Below are 23,377 nucleotides of genomic sequence, written 5' to 3'. Positions count from 1 at the left end.
ACTGGATATGCATGCGAACATTTTATTCCTCACGTCATTTTCGCGTCTCGTTCTCCACCCCCACCCCTTTTCGCAGGCTGTCTCATTTTCTTCCCCTCCCCCTCATTAAGCTCCCCCCCCCCGTTTTTTCCCACCCACTACCTATTCACAATTTCTCAGTATTAGCAAGCCATTGTCTAGAAAAAGGAGATGAGAGGGTGGGAAGGGGTTCTCGATTCGAACACGCGAGTAATTAAAAAGCATCACGCGATGACCAAGCATAGTGGTCAGGGGATGGCCAAACAAGATGGAACTAGTTCGCTGCAAGCTAAATTTACGTTTTGAATTGGTGAAAATTGATAGGAAAGAAAGCAGATAAAAAGTGGAAAAGAATAAGGAAAGATTGAAAAAAGAAAAGAAAGGATAGAATCATAATTCGATAGAATTTGCAGTAGCCTTTATTCTAATTTCATTTCATACAAATGGAGTTATGACTTCGGAATTGATAGTTAAAATTTTTGTTATAATAATATATAAAATACATGAAATTATTATTAATCCAAGAAAAAAATGGACTTTTTTCCAAAAGGTCTAATATATGCATATTCCACTAGCATTAATAGATTATTAGTCTTTTTATTATATATTTTTCTTTGTACTCACTAAGTTATGAATATACTTGATATCAAATATATCGTACAAATTTTGTGAAAATTTGAATTTTGAAAAGTAACAGTTTTGTTTCTTCGAGCAATAATTTCGTTAATCGAGTCCCCCTCATTTTTAAATCTCATAATTCGTGTATATGTTATACTTTATGAATTTCGTAGTGTAAACGAGAACATGTTATACATGACATATTTTGTGCAGAACTTATAATTGATGCATAATTATGCTGTTATTTTTTTTAGAAAAACTTGCATTCAATAATATTTTACTAATAATATACAGCTTTAAAAAGTTTTTTTCAGTTTCTTATCTATATATTTAAAGAAATATATATATTATTATATTTAGTTAATATTTATTTGAAAAATCTTGCATGTTACAACTTATACTTGATGATAATTCAAATATGATTTTATTCATGATGCCAACGATCTTAATGACAATAACACATACGAAATGAAGGGAGAGTTCTTTTTCAAAATGTTATAATGAAATTAACTCACCTTATTCACAAACCACTTCTCTGATTTGAAGTCACGTGCCATGTTCACAAAGGCCTTACATTCTATCCAAGAACATTCATTTATTCGACGCAGAACAAAAGTGTAGTTCGAAACAACCCCGCGGTGGCTTAATCCTTAAGCTTATCGATTGCTGGAACTCCCGCTTATTAAAGGCGATAAACACGCTGTACCCTCAAATTATTTGCTTAATACATATTCAACAGATGCCTATTTTGTGCGACACTAGGCACGGTAATGAAAGTGGGGCACTATTAAACACTCGCGCCTCTTATGCTTCATAACGTTGTGACAGCAATTAAAGCAAATACGCCTTTTTTTTTCTTAATTATTTTCTATCCTGTTTTTTCTCCTGGGCCATTTTTTTCCTTTCGTCAGGTAATTGCGGCACGTGGCAACTAATAATCCTGCATGTGTAGAGATTGCAAATTTGTGGCCACATTAATTGCCCGGATAAATTATGCCCGGCACTGAGTCGCACGTTTTTTGGTAAAACATCGGTTGCCAAAAGGGATCTAATTTTTCCTGCAGGTTGTTAATCACGTGGGATATTAGGGCATCATCATTAGAAAAATGAGCGTTATTTATCCAAGCTGTTTTCACACTATTTTTTAACGTTATTGATTACTTCTAAACTTGCTTTAATTGCATAGAGTTTTTTATTCGATAGAGTGGTTTCATGTATTAATTGATGTTTGTTTATTGTTTCAAGTAAATTTTTTTTTTAATGAATGAATTATTAGTGTTAACTTCCGTTGTGCACTGAGAAAAAAAAGTATAGTCAAAGCTACCGGAATATGGTGAAGGTGTTTCTGGCTCTATGGAAACACCAAAGTTAAGTATTTTTTATTGAAACGCTTTGGTAGAGTTAATTATTAAATATGGTTTAAGAATATGAGATAAAATTTGGTCAACGGGATAAAATTTGCTAGTTTTCACTTAGTGCACTATTGTAGTTTTTTTTCTTCTTTTTTTCCTTTTTTAAAACCAGAAATGTCATTACCTTAAAGCACAGTAATTTCACCAGGATTTTTTTCCCGGGTGTAAATTATTGGCATTAAATATTTGAAAATACCCAAATCGTTAAGTCATTCTTCCAGCTTAGTTACGCATCTGTGATAATATTTAAAAAAAATTAGACATTTCATGTTTGCGTATATTTGAGTTTTAATAATAGTTCAATCGAAATCCTTCTAAGTTACTTTAAAAGTTTTGAATTGCTGGTTACTCTTTTTTTAATTTATTTGCAGATATTGTTCAGGTTTATAAATTATTAAACTCTATTAAATTTCTCAGCTTTATATACCTAAATTAGGTGACAATTACTGAGTTTCAGTTACTTTTATTCTTTCTTGGACTTTTTTAATTTAACATTTTGAAAAATGTGTAAATGAGATGTAAAATAATATTCGCTTGCCTGACATAAATTCATTATAAAAATATATGATGTATTATAAATATAACGAGAAATTTGTAACAGTTCTATATATCACGTGCTCCCATTATTATATACGTATAAAAAATATTTTTTTTAACGTGGTAAACTGAATGCTAGTGTCTTTTAATCAATGATAGTAAGCCACTAAAGTATAATAAATGCTTATTAATTACTTATTGTTAAGTAATAATGCAAAAGTACTGCACATCAAATTAAGCAGATATTTGCACCTAGTGCACATTATATCTTAAAAGTAATAGGCTTCCAATGGCATTAGTAAAAAAACGAGTAATTCAATTACATTAATAAAAATTTTTACAATATTTATTACAATACGTAATCATATTTACATATACTCTCTGATCTGTTAAAATTACTTTTAATTTTCGCCATTATTGTGTTAAAGATAAAGATGGACAGTGGCAGCTGCAAATTGCATCATACGTCAAAATTTATTCCAATTTGCGAACGAATTGGTGCTTCTGTTTATAAAGATTTCGTTCGTTAACGTTGCATTTAATAATCTGTTAAGATATCATTATCAATCACAAATGACAGAAACTAACGTTTTTTGATTTTTCTATGGAAAATGAGAAGAATTGTGATTCAGATGTTGCCACCTGTGTTTTAATTTCCACTTGTTGTGCATCTTGCAGCACATTTCATTAGTATTATTATAATATTTGCAATGAAAGTAAAAAAAAAATCAAACATTACTTTATTTTGCTTGTTAAACTGATGCAAAAAAAACTAAATATGTTTTCTCGTCTAGAAAGAACGGAAGTTACGTTAGGAAAACACATTTTGTAATGTTAAATTAACACAATTAATTTAAAAATTTTGATTGTACCCTCTGGTCGAAGAAGTTCCGACTTATCGTCGAGAAATTCCTAACGGCCACCCCTGATTAAATTTACAATTTTATTTTTCCCTAAGTGTTAAAAATTATTTCGAATAAATTATTTTCTTCCTTGATATCGCATCATATTTGTTTAATATGTTTCTTCGTGTATCATCGGGATGTTTTATCAAACTGGATAAAGTGAGTTAGAAGCTTGCTAAGCGCGGAGCTGGATGTTACGTAGCTTTGTTTTCTCATTTTAAACATTACTGGGAATTTCTGCCTGAAGGCCTTTTTGTTTAGCTCTCGTATCATGGGAAGGAATGGGGGGGGGAGGAGGAAACTCTATCGTGTTTGGAATTTAATCAAATTGCTCTTTTCTTGAGTCATCTATTTAACTTTTAGAAAAGGATCAGGCGGAGTGGGAGAAAAAAAAAAGAAGAGACAAAATTAAAGTTCGAAATGAGGATGTATAAAAACAAAATTCTAATGTTATTTGTTTGTTGTTTTGAGTAAAACGTCGAAAAAAGGGAAGATTTTTAAATCATTTATAATCGAATAGCAGCAGCTCAATTATTGCGCTATTTTCCCGGTCCCATTATTTGGCTATTTAAACAGAGCAGACGAGTAATTTGCTGCTTTCAGAACAATTTTGATTCTAGATTAGGGGATTGGAATGTGATTAGAAGGAAGAATTAAAGAGAAATGAGTGCTTAAAGAATATAAATGTTCCAAATTCAAAAGTCTTGAAGAAAAAAAATATTGAATCTGGATAGGTTTAACATTAGAATAAGAAAACAAATTACATTTTTAATGATATTTTAGTTTTAATTCGGAGCACTTTTAATGTTGTTTTTTTAAAGCAACCTAATTATGATATTGTTATTGAATTTTATTTTATAATAAAAAAATTACTTCTTTTACTAATGTTTTTCAAATTAGCTTCTCAAATTACATTTTCTTTTGAAAGTTGTTTTCTTAAAATACATATTTTCAAATTAAATTAATTTTATGTTTTTGCATTTAAAAAGTGCATCTAATTAAAAATAATGCTCCTTGAATACGGAGCCGGAGGTAATCTAGCCTTTATTCACAATACAGCATTTTACTAAAATTTATTGAGATACATTTTGACTTCAATAGTTATTGAATAAGCTACTTTTGTGTGAATTACCTTCTTTTTTTTCATTTAAAATTATTAGTATTATTTCATATCAATGACAGTTATATATAATTTCGAAGAATTTAACAATCATACTGTATTAATTTGTTTTTCGAGCATTTTGAGTAGTTTAAAATCTAAAATCATTTTCCTTATTCCTTTAATTCAAAAAATAATTTCAACTAATAGATAATGCTGAACAATTTAAATACTATTTATGTTTCCATATTCTTAGTTTAAAAACAATGCAAGTTCGTTTAAATCATTTAATTCAAATATGATTTAATTTAATTTTTTAAAAAATTTTTTTGTTTGTTTTGTTCAATATATTGCTTGCTATTTTTCTTTAAATTCAAATGTATAAGACCACTAGATTTTATTTTTTAATTATTTAAATTGGATATATATTATTAAACTGTCAATTTATTTATTTATTTGAATTTTTAATTAGTTTGCCGTAAACGCATTTTAAATAATTTAAATTGTAGACATATTTATAATTTTCATCTATGAGTACTTTCCTCCATTATAATACTTGATAATTTAAAAAAGATTTTTAACTTTTAAGAAAAGTAATTTATAAATCAATCTGATTCGATAGCGTAAAACTGCCACTTATGTTTGATATTTTAAATTTGATTTATAACTTTTTGAATAATCCAATTATAATATTCGATAATTCTTATTTATTTATATAAATGTTATTCCAATATAAGTGATGTTAGAGGATAATTTTATTATTTTAAGTTTAACCAAGTTTTATAAGTTTTTTGAAATTTAAATGAATTTTAAATTGAAATTTTTTTACTTAGTACATGTAATTAAAACTAAGACTTGTCGCTTGTCTAGTCCGAATGATATCTGCTTTTATTTGAAGTACAGCTATTGTTCTAACATTCATTCAGATACATTATAAAAACACAAATGAACACTTGGTAGTAACTTTATTTTAAATTTCGTAACAAAAGTTCTGACCTTAATTCATTTGAACCTAACGTAATTCAGTTTTAAAAAGAGATATTTTTCATAATACACAACTGCCGAAAAAGCAGTTAAAAATATTTTATTCAGTTTTTTATCTCACTTAAGCCATCTAGATGCACCTTCTCTCTGTCATTCTAGTTAACGTAATTTCCCTACACCTGTGTCAGTTATGGTTGAAGTTAAACACGCGCTTCTGGCGAAACTCGTGTCTTTTCTCGTTTAGCTACGATTTATGGCGCTTTTTACGATCCTATAATCCTGGCGCATATGCAAATGGATATTTTTCAAGCATAGCAGCGAAAAAATTCGCCAAATAATTGTTCTTATTATCTCATGCACTGAACCGCTGTACATGACCGCATATGGCGAGTAAAAATTCTCAGAATTCGCCCTTTCATTTCTATTTAAAATTCGTCCATTTTTGCGGAATAAAGCTCGTTTACAAGTTGATGGATTCGTGTAAGCAATTGTTTTTCTCCCACAATGTATTTTCTGAAATTAGTTTGGCGACTTATAAGTCGCAGTTTAAAGAATTCGCTTTTAATTTTTTTGTTGTTGTCATAACAATGCCGAAATCGTTTCAGATGTAACCATATTTTTTAGTAATGATTTTCTAATTTTAAATCTTGGTTATTTATTATTTGATTGTTTTTTGTATTTTTCTACTTGTATAAAAATAATATTTACTGTTTGTAATTTAATGTGCTACATCATTTTTGATTTAATAAATATATTTCATGCAATCCTTTATGATCCATCGGTTTTCGTCGGAAAATTTGTTGGAAAATTTTTAACGTTTATAAACACTCCTTAAACACTAGGGTAAAATCTTAAATCATATTTCATTTTTCAAGTTTTTAGCGTCCAGAAGGCACATACCTCTGTGACTTCTCAATTGATGCCTCTGTAAAAAAGGAAGGAAAAAAAAACATATTATTAATCTTATTAGATTAACGTTTTTCATTTTTCTTTTCTGAATAACATTCATATCTTGATTAGTTTACAAGTTGCCAGAGCCATCAGTCCCTAAACTGAAAATAAAGCCATAAAAGAAGTCTTATTAATGATATTATTCGTCTGAATACATTAACTACATAAAGGAATCCTCCTTATTAATCTAAAGTTCTTTTTTCTCTCTCTCTTTCTTTGTCCTCGAAGACAAGTGTGGGAGGCGGGGGTGGTCGGAGCACGCGCTCTTTGTCCCAAGGAAAGCCGGCCTGGTTTGATGAAGCGCGACAACTAAATCAGAGTCGCGGAAGTAAAAGAAGAGGGAAAAGGGATCTGGCAGGGGTCGACAGATAGACGACTGGACGATGGTCTAACTCGATTAGTGGATGCGATGGGAGCGACCGCATTATTGGATTAAGCATCATTAACACAAGGGATGCTAAGATGGCTGTTCTAAGTTGGCAACTGCGAGAGAAAGGGACTTTGAGAATTTGTTTTTAAATCAACAGTCCATTTATTACTGTAGGCATGGCAGTAGCGACATTTATAATCTTCTCAACTTGAATTTTTTCGTCTCTCTATTTAGAAAAGAGGGAATGAAATTAACATAAACAATATTTATTTATTAATTAATGCATGCCAGTACAACTCAGAATTAGAACGTTCGCTTTGGAGTCGATTGATACGTTTCATTTTTTTAGACGCTTTAGGTGAAGCATTCGCGTCAGTGTAGAACCTATGTAACGTTTAATTTTATAAAAAAATTTTCTAGAATAATCATATTTGTTGAGTTGTATTGTTGGTTGCAGCGTACAGGCATAGTTTTGCGTAGATCTCTTCTCTATGACAAGTTACGCAAAGTTGATTTTTTTTTGAAGGAGATATAATCGTTTGACTTTTCTACTTAATAAGTGTGTTTATTTTATATTTTTATTAATTATGTTTATGTTTTTATATTTTGTTAAAAAATTTATTCTAGACTATTTCTTCCTCTTCTGTAGCTCTTCAGCCTGTTAGAGGCCAAGTCTGTCTCCAAAAGTTACTTCTATCAGGAATTTTCCGCTGCTACCTTTGTCCAACGCTTGACCCCGATTTCCTGTAACATTTTCTCAACAATCTAGACCGTTAATTGAGCTATATTAGCTGTTTAGATTTTTATTGTAATTTTTAATAATCAAAGGTGAAAATTCTACTTCTGATTAACGCTGCATACCGAACAGTGTTTACTGGCTTCAGATTTTTCCTTTTCGTTATTTATATTCTGTCATTGTTTCAAATTTTAAATTATCATTTTCCTTTTTGGCTTGTTTTTCTACCATTAAATTAAAATCGAGTCAAGAACTTTTTAGCCAAAATGAATTATTTTTTTTAAAGTTGAGTGAGTTTGGATTCGAAAATTCTATAGCGTTATATTCGTTTGAAAGCAAGTTGGGGTAATCCTGCACCGATCGAACAGAAGAGAACAAGAGTAGGGGATTCGTTAATGAAATCAATCCTTTCATCTAGCCATGTTACTAACGCTGCAGTCTTTTAGCTGTTAACAAGCAGGGGGGACCCGAGTGCTTAATCCTATTCTTTTTCCTCGTCTGACGCGTGCTGTCCTGATTGATTTACTGATGCCTGCCTGCCTGCTTTGCTGCCTAGCATCTTTTTCGTACATATAAGTACATTTGTTATTAATTTTAATGCATTTTTACTGTTATTAAACTAATGGATAGACTTTTAACATTATTGGTTTATCACCTTTAAAGACAATTAATTATTTATGTTTTTTGAAGTAAAAATGTAAGATGCTCTATGCAATTTTAAATGTTCTGGGGGGGGGGACATGATTTGGAAAGTATAATAGCTGCTGAGTTACCAATTATTATTATTTTTTTTTTTAGAATATTAGTTTAAGAATGTGACCCTTAAGAGTACTAAGTTACATAAACTGTTGGAGGTATTGTTTGCATAGAATTTGAGACATTGAATGAACTGTAAATATTAATGATCTAGTTCAGAAGTTACATATTAGCTATCTTATATTCTCTATTTTCAACCCTGGTTAAGAACTCATAACTATATTTCCTTATAGTCTCATATAATTAAAGTTTTCAAACATTAATGAAGCATTAATTCATATTCTTCAGTCAATTCTGTATCAGAACAATCACGTTAAAAACTGTGATTCATATAATGGTCTACAAGCAGTTACGCCTCTGTCCTTATGTTTAACGATATAATAGTTTTCTGTTTAACTTTGGAACATTCTAAATTGCACCGATGCCTTTTCTGTTTAATCATAGAGCATTCTATGAGTTTGTTAACTGTTGGCTACCTGTTTCCATAAAGCATTTTACACTTAAATCAGTCAAACAATCGTAAATATCTTATACTTTTAAAAAAAATAATTCTCTTAATTTTAGTCAGTTTTTACTTTTCACCTCTGGTTTCTTCTTTTAACCATAGATTGTTCCCGACTTCTCCGTTTTATAATAGAACAGTATAGTGGATGCAACCTGTGGTTAAACAAAGAATATAATTTTTTTTCTCCTCCTAATCTGAGAACATTTATCTTAGTACATTTATCATTATTTGCAACATGCAAGCGTTCTGAAAGCAATTTATAACATGCAAGCAATGGTTAAACTAAGAATATATTATTCTGTTTCCTACTTTCCACCTGAGAACATTTTATAGCATGTTAGCTATGATTAAACAAATAATATATTCCTTTTAACCTCTGCTTACCGCATTTAATCACAGAACATTCTATACTTTTAACCAGTACAGTCAGAGAGCATTTCAAGAGAGAACTTAGATATTTGATTTTAACTGAGATATTTCCTTAAAATATTCAGAGATTTTCTTAGCAGGGAACGTAGCCTGAGGTATATTAATTATATTTACTGTTGCCAGGTTCTTGAATACTTAAAAAGAAAGATTTTCGGTGGTAGGGTCTTTGTTTTGGCACCGTCTGTCTTCCGTCTTCGGATTGAAGTAACCCGTCTTGCCATCCACTGTCTTTGCTAATGGATTTTTCTTAATGCCTTTCCCCTCTCACCCACAATTCCTCTTTTTTATTCATTAACGGGAACGAAGAATGGAAGTGCTCCTTCCTTTCAAGTGGCGTGGGGGGTGGTAAGGGATCCTAAAATAGATTTTCGAAGGTCCTCCCTTTTTCGCGCCCTCCCACGATTTGCGGAGACATTTCCCGAAATGAAATGGACTTAAAACGAGTGACGTAGTTTGCTGCCTTTAATTAATGGAAAAGGATGTTTTTAATCGCCGAGTGACTACTTTTTTTTGGTTCTTTTTTTTATTTTCTTTGTGACCCCCACCCCCTCTTCTCTTTATGCCGTGTCATCTAAAATAACTGGGATGGTAAAAATATAAAAAAAAGGTTAAAATTTTTAGATCCTCTTTTTTTAATTTGTCGGATAATTCTTTTTCTTCGTTTTATGTTTTAGAGAGGTAAAAAAAATGTCGCCAACTTCTGCTTGTAAAAGATGTAGAAACAGAAGAAAAGATTGTTTCAATAAACTTTAATTGAAATCTACTGGGATTTTGAATAAAGCTGTTTACTAATGAGGGGTTTTATGATTAGCTCTGATTGTAATGTAATTTTGGTTTTAAACTTTTAGAATCGCTTTCGCTAACAATATTTATGAAAAAGAATTGTATAAATGAAATTAAAAATAATTTATTATAGTATGTTCTTAGTAACTTATTTTATTAATTCAACTCCTTTTACGATTACCATATATTTTATTTATTTATTTATTTAAAAAAATGAGGTTGTGCATGACTGATTATTCAATAGTAAAAGTTTGAAAAATATGGCTACTATTTACTTTAAACTAGTCAAAGTATATTAAAAAATAACCTCTGTTTTTTTTATTATTATCAATATTGCAATGATTTACACTCAGTGTATTTAAAACAATTAAATATCTTTTTCTTTACGAACATTAAATTTGAGCCTTCCTTGTTTCAGTTATGCGACTTACCATTAAGATTTTATACGCAGGAGAACGCGTTAACTAATATTTTGAAAACACTATAGTTTTTAGACTTGTCAATCGTAAATATAGAATTTATTGTTTGTCAGAAAATTGACATTAGTAACAATTATTTGATTAAGAATATAGAGCGCTTATTTCCATACTTGAATACGAGTCTTTCAAAGTTTTTCTATTAAGAGTGTATCAAACAGCTTTCTGTTAAAACTGTTTTTAAGCATAAACTTTCAAGTTTGCTAAAAATGTCGCTTAATTTTTTTATATTTTTAACGTCTTAAACTACATCTACAAGTGTGATATTAACACCATTGCTTCCCAGCATTACGTACCAAAATGAATCTAAAATTAGAAATTTGTTTGTAAGCTTGCTATCGATTAAATTTAAAGAAAGAAAGCGAAAGTAAAGCCGGGGAAGTATTCAGAAGAATCGAATTCGAATCTATTCACCTTGCATTCCTTTTCTTTATTACGTTCTCAAAAAAAAAAAAAAAAAAATCTGAATGTGACGGAGTAGTGCCAATGTCTCTTCCTATTGTAACCTCATCAAATTGAAACGCGGAGGACAAGTAGATCCATTTTCTTCAGATCCCGTTTCATCAGCTCCTGTTACCTTCCTCCACCCCTAACTGCACGTTTGTCCTTTTCCCTTTCTTTCTTTTTTCCCCCTACTCATTCTTTTTATCAGGAACTAAAAAAACTCCAAGTGTGGAAAACTAGTAGACATGTTGTAATTGAGAAAGAAGGATTTGAATTCAATGCCCAAGATTTAGAAGAGAGGTGTATTGGTGTCATTTTCACCAACCCCAAAAACCTCTTCAGACGATTTCTTTAATTTTCACCTATGAAAGCTCGTCGCACGTTTTACTCAAAGTCTCTGCGTGCCATCCGATTGCGATATACATATTTAGATGCTTATGATTTCAGTTCGCATTCGTTTAAATTGAATTTTTACCATCAAAATCGTTTTTATGTTGGATATTTTCGCAAATTGGCGAAGAACATTCAAACGGGAAATTTGTCGTGATGCTTCTTTACAATTTATTTTCGAACTCCCGTCCGGATTTAACGAGCTATTTTTTTTTTTTTTTTTTTTTTTTGGAGGAAAATATATTAATTTATTTTAATAATTTCGTATGGTATATCTTATTATAAAACTTTATAAAAATTTTGTTTCCGTAGGCAATTTATAATAATTAAAATAGTTTTTTTTTTTTTTTTTACATTTTTAATTGAAAAACAAAAATTTTAAATTGAAGAATTTTATACCGAAATACCCTTTCAGGAACTTTTTTCGGATATTCGTCAAAATCTGATTTCTCCAATATCAAGCGATATCATTTACAGAAATCTTTAATTCAAATGATATTATTTTAAATTCACAAAAATTTCTTGGCTTGTATCATAAACATTGTCCCTATTTGGTATATAAATTAATTTTATCATGAATTTTTCTGTACACAACTTAAATTTATTAATGTAATTGATATAATTTATAATTATGTACAATGCGTAATTAATGTAATTTATAATATACACAAATTTAAATTCTTTCATTTCTTATTATTTATAGTCATTAAGATTGCCAAACATTTGTTGTTCTTCTCATTTTATTCTAATTCAAACGTTAAAACGTTTTAGATATTTGTACTAAAAATTAAAATGCTTTATATACTGCTTGCAAATATTTTTAAGCACAAATCGATAAGTATAACTAAACTGTCCCACATTTTATTGATATTAAGTTCTAATTCCTCTTAACTCCTTTTTTAAGCTACTTTTTTTCTGCAAATGCTAATGTAGAGTTAACCTTTACGTTTACGTTGGGGGTTAAAAAATACAAAATCGTTTTAACCCATTGAGTAGATATCTTTAGATTTCCTAATTTAGGATTGGTTTGTCATAGACTCCTTGCCCTACTAAGCAAAAATTTAAAGAGTATTATTAAAAATATCGAAAAAATGACTTTATAGTTACGACTTTTCAAAAAAGCCTGCCAGATCGTTTGCGTTTTCGTATAATTTCATTCCATCGACCGATGGTAATAAACAGTCAGTCCTCTTTTATGTGTGTACATAATTACTTTGGGTAACTTGTGGTAAAGTGCGGTCCTACTAGCCGTCACAGCTGATATATATATCTCTACACGGCCATTACCTTCAGAAAAACGAGCAAACCGTACCTTGTTAAGACCCCCAAGAAAATTTATTACCCCCAGTCTTTTCTCTCCTCAACACATTTTACATTACAATGGCTTTTTCGACTGTCAGCATACTGGGGGTGGCGAATAATTACCTCATGAAAGAAACTATGCTCGCGTTCGTTTTTTCTAGAGCATAAACGAATCAAATGTCATGGCTTATGCATGCAGAAAGAGAAAACAAAATAATTAACGAAATAGTCTGGAAGCTATGGAGGGGGGAGAATGATGGTGCTGCTACGGCCGTAGCGAATTTTTTAAATACCCCATATTTCTTGGAGAGGCATAAAAACAAATCTTTTAAGGTTGTTTTGTTCTAGTGTCTGCTTACTTCGAAAGCTGTTATGATGCTTTAGAAATTACTTATATGGAGGCCGTTATATTTTAAAGTAGACTTTCTTAATGAAAGATGCCATAAAAATAATAGGGGGAAAAAGCAAGAAAAATAATGATGGATGTGCATCCAAAAACGGTTTAATCACTCAATGGGTTTAGCTTATTTACATTTTGCATGGACAAGTATCTGTTAGAAATTTTATTTTTTGGAAATCAAATTTTTTTTTTGTGTTCTTGGTGTTAGTAAATTAAACTATGAGTTCATTTTCCTTGGAAGTTTTTTTTTTTTCTTCTTTCCTTTCTTTTTTTTTTTTTTTTTTTGTGTTATTATTTCCGATTTCTAATATTCACCAAATTAAATTGTTGTTTTTTGTATCATAAAAAAAATTCCTATTACCTCAATGTTGTGATGCATAATTATTTAATATGTTTCGTAGTAGGGGCGATAATCCCCCAGCAATTTCCATTAATTATTTTTTATAAATTTAAATTTTCATTTCGAAGTTTTTTAAGTAATACAATGGTTTTAGAATTACAAGTTCGTAAACTATCAAGGAATAATTTACAGTTATAAAACATTGATTTACCATTGTAGAGAATAGAACAGAAAAGAAGTATTAAAGCAACAGAAATAATCAAATTGTCCTTTAAACGGAGCAAAAAAAAATATTTTCTGACTAAATTTTTTTTTCCAATACGAATCGTTCCAGATCACATTTTTTGAAAAAGGACTTTTCACAAAATTTCTCCCTTGTAAATAGACTTTTCGTCATTTCCTGTAAATGAACTGAAAAGTAAATTTAACCAATTAAGGGTTTTTAAGCCGTGCTGTAAGATGTATTGATAAAAATAGCCAAATTTTAGCACATTTACCAAATTTCATCGCGTATTATATAACCATATTTTATTGATAATTTTACAAAAATAATTACCAAAGCACTACTGTAAAAAATCGCCGAGATTATTTTATGTTCCCAAAGAGCCAGAAAAACGGTAAATCTAACCATATTCTTATAGTTTAGACCACACTTTTTTCTCAGTGTATACTTCATAATCAGACTGTTCTATAGTTTGATCACAATATAATTACCCCCTTTTTAAAAAAATTTCTTCACAAACGTTGCGAATGCAAAATTATGTTTAGATTCGTGTTTTACCGATTCAATCTCCAAAACACGAGGTCACCCGACGCAGTTCTTATAAATAAATGATGATTTAATTCAACTATTTATTAGCTTTAATGTCGTAAAGAATTACTCATTAAAAGTAAAAATAATTTTCTCAGTTTTTTTTTTCCATTACAATCCTTGGGAGTTCTCCTTGATTTGATAAGTTACAAACGGTGTATCTCTGACCATATATGAACAGACAAGCCTCCTCTTCATTACGCACTTAAACGATAATTTTTCGCCAAGCTTTATCTGTGGTACTTTTTAATGGACCCCCTCCCAATTACCATGCAGACTGGATAATTGCGACGATTAATTTCGGGCCTTCATCAGAGACGAAGGCCTTTCCAGCATTTTGTCCTTGGCTGACCACTTGATTGATTGTGCAATTTATTTTCGTTGACATTGCCATACCGAGGTGATAAATTTAATGGGATTGCGTTTCGTGCGAAGCCCTACTGTCTCTCGAGCATTCCCTTTTTAAATGTCCCTTCTTCCTCCCACGACATTTGCTCTTTGCGACAGAAAAAAAAAATAGATAAATAAATAGTTATTGTTATGCTGCATGGCACGGATATAGGCTCTACCTTGTTGTTGTGATTTGTTTTGTCGCCACTTAGATGTTAGTGTTGAAACTCTTTTGGGTTCTATTGGTATTTTTCTAGTTTATTTGGCGAAATATAAAGTTTTTTTTTTATATTTTCGTTTTTACTTATAACTTTGTTATTATTAGTAAGTTGAATTCCGCGAAGGAGATTAATTTTTATCAGGTAAAATGCAGGTTCCACGGTATTGAGCCATTCTAGTGATCCCTCTTTTCTTTTTTTGTGACTAATATATTGTAAAACATCGTTTGATCTCGTGACGTTTAGATTGTAATAACGCTTGTTTGAAAATTGTTAATGAGTCGCATCTGGCTCTTGGGCTGTTGGGCTTTACAATCAATCAGAAACTATAAACTTGAATTTTATATATAATAATAATTAACCAATTCGGAATTGGATAAGGGTGGTTTTGTAATAAAATAATTGAAATGATTTATTTTGAAATTCATATTTTTTTTTCATTATTATTTCTGTCTGTTTATCTGACAGATACACTTACTTTTACAGCAGTTCTTATAAATATCCTAATGCAAATAAAATCTCCTACCTTATTTATATGCGACGATAACTCAATTTAGTTCTAAAACATACATATATTTAGAATGTTACCTACCTCCATCTTTCAGTTTATCTTAAATTATTGCTGCATCGAACACTTTATAAATTTACACTTTCTCTCTTTTGGAAATATTTCTCAACATATAAATGATTATGAGATTCAGAAATACAAGTAAAAATTGACTCGATGAGTTGGTGATGTATATTATGGAAATGCGAAGTATCTTATAGAAAAATATAATGTGAATTTTGATTTATTGTATGAGTGACTGAAAGTTGCTATTTAAATCTAATCGCGTTTGAAAATCGTTTTTCTTCCGTGTGTTTTGTGCTGTTTATAAGTTAAAGCATGTTGACAGCCGATTCATCTGACTGTAATAAATTCGCAGTGAAATGATTACAAAAGAAACTAGGGCTTATTAGAAAGAGGTAAATAAAAGCGTTTTCAGTTGAAAAAAATAAATAAAATTCCTATAATAACACTACCAATATAGTTCAAAATCTGCAGAATTTATTCGATTCAACAAGTTATTTCATTTAAATATATATTTTTTGCAATCAGAATAACTATCAAATCATAGTCTTAGGATCAGCTCATTTTTATTTTACTAATAATTTTCTTTACAATAGCCTTCTTTAATATTTAAACAACTTTATTAATGCAGAGGTTGAATGGTATTGTAATATTGTATTTATTTTATTAGGCCCTGGAAAATCTTTTTAAAACTTATTATTAAAATATTTTTATGAAGGAAAAAAAGAAACTTATAAAACTGACTCTGATAATTGCAACAATAAACATTGTATCATACTCCAATTTCTGACCAGGATTATAAGTCAATCAAGTATGTATTGTTTTTGGCGATGAAGATGACGCCAAACCAACTAATTTCACCACAAGTTGATCCATATAGTATCCTAAAAATCTCGCTTAAAAATTCTTCCAAATTATTTGGCGCGTTAATGTGTAAAAGTACAAGGGTTTAGGTAGAGCACGTTCCTCTGTTATGGGCGAACGGTAATAGCTTTTAACCGATTTCTTTGCTTTCAGTTTTGGCCATCTAGGCTGCCCACACAACCAATGGTTTCATCGATTGACTCATAACTGCTTTCTTTTGCCTTACTTTTGTTTTGCTTCATTTTCATTATTTATTTTTTGTGCTTCTTTCCTTTGTTTGCCTTTTTTCCCCCTCGTGTTGTGAGCGAAGATGAGCTGGAGTGTCATTCTTTCGTACGGCTCTTGGCTCTTTAGTTAGCAATTTTTACCTTCTTTTTTTTTTTCATCATTTATAAAAATATCCCCAATTGGCTATGGCAATTGGCATTGTTTTTACCCAGTTCTGTGTTTAATGAAGTAATAAGAAGACGAATTGAGAAAAGTAGTTTTTTTTGGGGGGAGGGATAATTTTGCAACAAATGTGTTAGTGAAATAAAATTATTTGAACATTAATAGTAAGCGAAACTGTTTTTCTTAGAAATGCGTAAATGCAATTTGTATTTCATTAGTGATTAGCATAACTTCCAATCAGGGCATTTTGAGAAAATCACGATTGTGTTTTAAGCACATTTTAGGATTATAGGAACTCTTTTTTTTAAAAAAAATTGTGTTTATCAAGTATCAAATATCGCAATTGTTTAGATTTCATTTAAGGATCTGCACAAAAGAATTAAAGGAGCATTTAAATAATTAGTACAAGTGAATAATTATTAAGCATTAATACAGGGTGTCCCAGGATTATTGGGACAAATTTTAAGGGGAGATAGGGAGCATCACAAGGATTCAGATTTGCATAACAAACGTCTTCTTTGTGGTGGTGTTCTCAGGATGGAGTGGGCATGGTGAACCGGTTCCCTGGTGGCCACCACGCTCTCCCGATTTCAGCATGGATTTCTTGGTTTGGGGTGCACTCAAAAGTGCTGTGTACGCAACAACAGTGGATTTAATGGTTCTAGAATCAAGAATCATATGTGCTGCTGCAAATGTCCAACAAAATCCAGTTGTATTTAAGCGAGTTCACTAATCCATGAACCGACGGTGTAACGCATGCATCGCTAGCAATATTGGAAACTTTGAACATCTTTTGTGACATTTTCACATATCATCTGCCGCAGCACATGTAATATGTTTCACCAAAAAATATTTCAGCTATCTCAATATTGTTTTTCTTTGTTTCATGTGCCTGTAATACTACCTTCCAATGAATTTTTCAACCATGGGTTGCAATGCCTTGTGATGTCCGCTAAGTCCCCTTAAAGTTATCCCCACTAATCCTGAGGCACCCTTTATAATATATAGGAAATAAATCGTAAAATAATAAATGCAAAGGAACCGAAACAATAAGTTATAGCTGAATGCTAGTTTTATCAATAAGTTGGATTAAGTTCTTTAAAATTATTTCTATCCTTTTAAATAGCAGTATACAAATGATAAACAAAAATAATTCAAAATTCTTGAATTATTTCATCATCTAAAGTGTGCGCCTTTTTCCCTTGCGTCAAAAATGTAGCTGATACTTAAATAAAAATATTCTATCGAAACAGAGGATAAGAGATAGATAAAAGATATGCAAAATGTTACCAAACCATTACTTAATTCCCTTCAAATCTCAGTCAATCCTTAAATTCTCAAAACTAAGTTACAAATATTAGACTTACATTAATACCTAAAAATTCTTTTAGTAATCTACTTAAGTTCTTTACCAAAACAATGTATCTTTATAGGAAAATGCGATTGGATAAATTTTAGCCATGCAAACAACATTTCTTCGTTTATTTATTTTTTCCCCTTTTTGTTAGTAAAATATTAATTTTTATTTTATTCGTTTGGGCGAAAAATACTCTCGACTTTAAATCGGGGTAATTCCCCAGTGTGCTTCTTTGCAGTGAAAGGATTAATGAATATTGTTTACCCCCCGTTTTTTTTTTTCGTTTTTTTTACGTTTGTTAAAAGAAGTGACAAAAACTTATATAAAAAAAATCTGTGAAAGTCCAAATCCCAATGTTAGTTTTCCATCGGCACATTCCGTTTTGGCTATACTTTTTAATGAAGACTTAGGGGAATTTTACGCATAGCAAGTAGTGCGTGCTACAATGCAATTGAAAAGATGGGACTATCTTTTGCGTCTCTGGGGCATTGGGTGCTTTTTCTCGCTTTAGTTTTCAGAATATTTTCCATGCATATCAATAAACATAAAAGAATATTTCTTCGCATTTATTTCTCAAAAGTTTTTTTTTTTTTTTTTTTTTTTTTTTGTGCTAACTTTAAATGAAATAAATTGCTTTTCCTTTTCTGCTTGATTGTAAAATAAGAATTTTAAAAAAAATTAGTACAATGATTGTAATAAGGTATAATTTAACAGTTCTTTGAGTATATCTACCCCTTTAGAAGTATTGACTAGTTGAACCATTATGTTGCTTAAATTTCTTGCATCTTTATTACGGCGTAAAGAGGTAACAATATCATGAATAATAACCATCCTTAAACTTGATTACATGATTTTATACATGGTTCAGACAAGCACGGTTCAATTTAACACTTTATTAAGGCGCAGCATATTTACGTGGTATGAATTTTCCTTTTACATGGTAGTTAATATAAAAGTAAATTTTTACGTTATTATAGTTTAATGTTAAACAGATTTTTCTATAAGTGTAATTGTATGTCTAATGTTCATTAAAAAAAATTTCTACAATAAACCAGGACTTGTTTTATTTGAGTAGAACACATTTAAAGTTAGGTAAAAAATTTTGTTAAGAATATGCTAACAAAGTTTTTCTTTTTAATAAATAAAAATAAGTAATTAAAATCGAGAAACATGTCTTAAAGTTATAATATTGCGTGACAAAGTGTTAAGTAATAAAATCCCCCTCTGAACATTATTAAGACTAGCATCTCAACAATTTGAACATCAACCAAGAGTAAAAAAATTTCTATGACATTATCCGAAGAGCAATTAATTTATGCGAATTAATTGTTTATATCCTTATTTTTTAATAAATATTTTGAATACATTTTTAAATTAAATGTTTACTTGAATTCAATTATTTTTCAAACATTTGATAAAACTTCATTACTATTCCCATTCCCTATTTTTAATTAGCAGAATTTCTTAAAGAGATGGTAACTATTAAATTAACTACACTCATTTTTTCCCTTCAAATTAGCATTTATAAAATCAACAGAATAAGATGTCTTCTGGCTCTTGTTTAAACTCAGATAACTGTTTTCAAATCTGGAAACTTTCATTTCACATCAGAGATTAGAGATTCTTCGTTTCAATAGACAATGATAATAAAATATAGTCTTTAATGAACAATTAAATTAAACTATTCGGAAGTTTTGTAATCTACTCAGACAGTTGTCGGTGTTTCATGCGCAAGTTAATTCTCTTCTATTTAACTGCGTCTAGAGAAAGGATTAATAATAATTTTTTAAACAACATCTCTTTGAAATCCGATTTATAATTAGATGTAATAAGATTGACTCTTTGCATTGAAAAGCGATTAAAAAAAATTTAATATAATTTATTCGCTCTAAACATAAATTAATTGAAATATTTCTTTGTTTTGTTGTGAAGTTTCGTTATTGCTGTGACCAATGCTTGCATAGCCCATCCCTAACAATATATATATATATATATATATAGAACTATAGCCTAATTTATTTATTTAAAATATAACTTAATAAAAATATTCTTTTGCATCCTTATAAATTTTAATTGCTAATACATATACGACTCAACTGTTTGAAGCTAAAATCTAATTTATTTACTTCAAATACAGGAGTAAATAATTGAAAGGTTTTTAATGAAGTTTCAATGAGTTTATATTTAATTATAAAACTTGTAGTAAAATTTTATAATGATATTATTTTGATTATTTATAATTAAAGCTTTATGTATTTGCAGTTATTTCAAATCTACAATAAAATTCCATAAAATTTTTGTATCTTTTGGAGTAATCAAGTTTTAGATAATGATATTAAATTACACATTATAATATTATTTATCTATAATCATACCAAATAATCTCTGCAATTTTTTTCCACTACTCCATTTTCAAAAAATAGTATTTTACATAAAACCGCCTGAAAGTTGCTTATGGTCTTGAACCTAAGGTATGCCAAACTTTTATCTGGCTATTTGCACAACTTAACCGTATATTAATTTCCTTTTTTATTTTATATTTTTAAAAAACTTTTTGCAATTATTACTGTTTTTACTAAATAGCTTAAATGTGTTCCATTTTTTTATAAATATAGTTGTTTATGTAATACATTTATGTATTATATAATTATACATAATACATTATACATAATACATGTACATAATACATGTTACATAATACATTAATGTATTATGTAACATATAACATTATCAACATATAGTATTACAGTATGAGTGTGGGAATATATCCGTGATAGAAGATTTTTCGTCACATTCAGATAGTACATTTTCGAAATTTGTTGATATTTTAATGATATTTTGCTATTGAGTTTCAGTCTAATATATTTGTTACACGTATACAATTTAAGATTTATAATTTCAGTTTATAGCTAGTTTTATTCGATTTCCTTTATTTTTCTAATTAAACCCAGAATAAGAATTAATTCTGTTTGAATTAATGGATGCATAAAATTGTGTTTATTTTATTTCAATTAGGTTCCTATTATAGTTGATTCATTACAACTAATTTTAATGACTTGCTAATTTTTATTTCAATTAGGTTCCTATTATAGTTGGTTCATTACAACTAATTTTAATGACTTGCCTAGGTTATTGAGCTTTTGAAATAAACATTTTTCTTACTTTCTAAACAACTGATTAAAAAAAAATTGTAAACTTTATTGAATAGAATTTGTTTGAACTTTAATGTAATATAGCAAATTACATTAACAAATCGGACTAAATTTCCAATTATCCGGCCATTTGCTAAAAAGAAAAAGCAGACTATCTCTTTTCTGTTAAAGATATTAGTTAATTACGTTTTACTTTGTTGGAGATTTTTAACCATTCGAATAATTGACTTTTTAAACCGCTCTGACTAGTTTTGGTCTTTCCAACTAGTCAATATCAAGAGGATTTTTTTCTCTCTCCTTTAAACAATTAATCTAAACGGTATCGCGCCCTTTTTTATTGTTTTTTTTTCTCTTTTGCTCAAAGGTGGCATTAAATTGATTTCAGGTACTCGACGGAAATTATCATTGTTATCAATCAAATCGGAAATATCACGGCAGTTGGTTATTATTATTTCCATTACTGCATGAGCTTAGCACGATTTAGAGCAAAAGTTCAGAGTTGATTTTTTTTTTCTAAACGCCGTTATGCTTTACTATAATATGAATTGAATTGATTAATGTTTGAAATCTGGTACAATTTGGGAAATTGAAACTGATCTTCACGAGCAATAAGGTTAACAGATTTTCATTACTCATTTCTGCTCCCCTCTGGTACTCGGTACACCACTTTAAGCCCTGGAATATTTTTTTAAATAATAAATTATTGTTTTCTCTATCATTTTCTTGGCAGACGCGAAGTGGCATCACTTCTACCTGTTTGTTGTGGTGATAAACATGGTAGATAATGAGTAAGTTTTGCCGACGTTCGTAAATCAACTTTATCTCGCTGGCGTGCATGCCTACTGTCACGATTGGGCTTGAGACTTAGGATTCTAAATGTCATGAAAACGTTTGTTTAATTTGGAAATTTGAATGGGATTTTTCTTTTTTTTACTTTTAGGTATATAATTGGAAAAATTCTTTGTAAAAAGAATTCAATCAAATTATATTTCTCTCAGATTCTGATTTAAACGACCTGGATGTACAACGCTGAAAACTTCTAAGCACGTGATTTATGCTAATGGAAAAGGAAACAAGTATGCTACTCTTTGTATAGATAAATAATATGTTCCAAACTCTTTTTTCCAGTTGTTTCTCTTATTCTACTTTAAATATTCATTCAAGAGTTTTTATAAGTTAAGATTTCTACTTTAAAACTACATTCAAGAATTTTTTATAAGTTAGGATTTCCACATTATATCCATAATTTTTTTTTTTTTAACTCTTTTGAATAAGTTAAAATAAGTTAAAATAATATGTTATTTTCTCTTTTAATGAATTAATTTGATGTCTACGGCACATTAAATACACACAGTCAATCTTAAGATTTTCCAACAACCTAATTTTTTCATTAGTATTGTTTAGTTAAAAAGACATATTGAATAGCTTTTATATTCAACTGTATTAATTTACCAATTACGTTTTCTCCCTTGTTACTTTTGCAGTATCTTGTTACTATCAAATTGCAGTTTTGACTGCACATGCTTATGCGTATAGATTCTTATTCTTAAAGAAGAATGTTCATTAAAAAGCTTTCCAGGTTTGAGAATATTAAGATTCTCACCTGCGTTAGTACATCGTGTCGTAGTATAGACTGAATAATCGTGCTTGATGGCTGCTTTTGCCAAATTGCAGTTTGAAAAAAATGGACATGGGTCAATAGTTATTTCTGTAGATTGGTATCAGTTTGTATAAGTATCAACACGAAAATTGCATTCCTCCTATTGAATTCTTCGCCTAAATATGGTTTTACCTAAACTATACATACCTAAAACTCAACTATAACTTACCTAAACTATAGTGGTTTTTGTACCTGATGACCAGGATTATAACTGTTTTCCCGTTTTCTATGAAATGATGATGATATGTAAGATCAAGTATTTTTTAATGGCATTTCCGTTATCGTGCAATAGATAATTATTGGATCATATATTGCAGGAATGTTTGAATCATAATTACAGGGCATATCACAGATTTATGATTTACGTTTGGATGGTATATTATAGATGGAATCACATGTTTGAATGTCATATCTCTTTTCATAAATGCTTCATTATTGAAACTACTTTTTTTTTAAAAGCTTATATTTATATCTCCTCTTTGTTTGATTTATATGAATGCTAAAGTAGA

At 29.6% G+C, this 23,377-nt stretch overlaps 1 protein-coding gene across 4 annotated transcripts in view; it reads left to right on the top strand.

Annotated features, from left to right (window-relative positions):
• Window positions 1-23,377, top strand: part of LOC107453499 (zinc finger homeobox protein 3) — a 190,295-nt gene that overhangs the window by 107,503 nt on the left and 59,415 nt on the right. Inside the window, exon 1 of one of the 4 annotated variants that reach the window (XM_016070385.5) lies at window positions 22,148-22,284. The exons of the other annotated variants lie outside the window; for them this stretch is intronic. The gene's annotated coding sequence lies outside the window, so the exon portion shown is untranslated. Of the gene's footprint in view, window positions 1-22,147; window positions 22,285-23,377 lie in introns of those variants that run through there. 4 annotated transcript variants of the gene reach the window in all.

Source organism: Parasteatoda tepidariorum, chromosome 1 (assembly GCF_982258835.1).
Source record: "Parasteatoda tepidariorum strain Cologne lab strain chromosome 1, Ptep-v5.0, whole genome shotgun sequence".
Taxonomy (NCBI): domain Eukaryota; kingdom Metazoa; phylum Arthropoda; class Arachnida; order Araneae; family Theridiidae; genus Parasteatoda; species Parasteatoda tepidariorum.
Note: the sequence above shows the minus strand (reverse complement) of the source record. Positions and strands in the feature narration are given on the sequence as shown.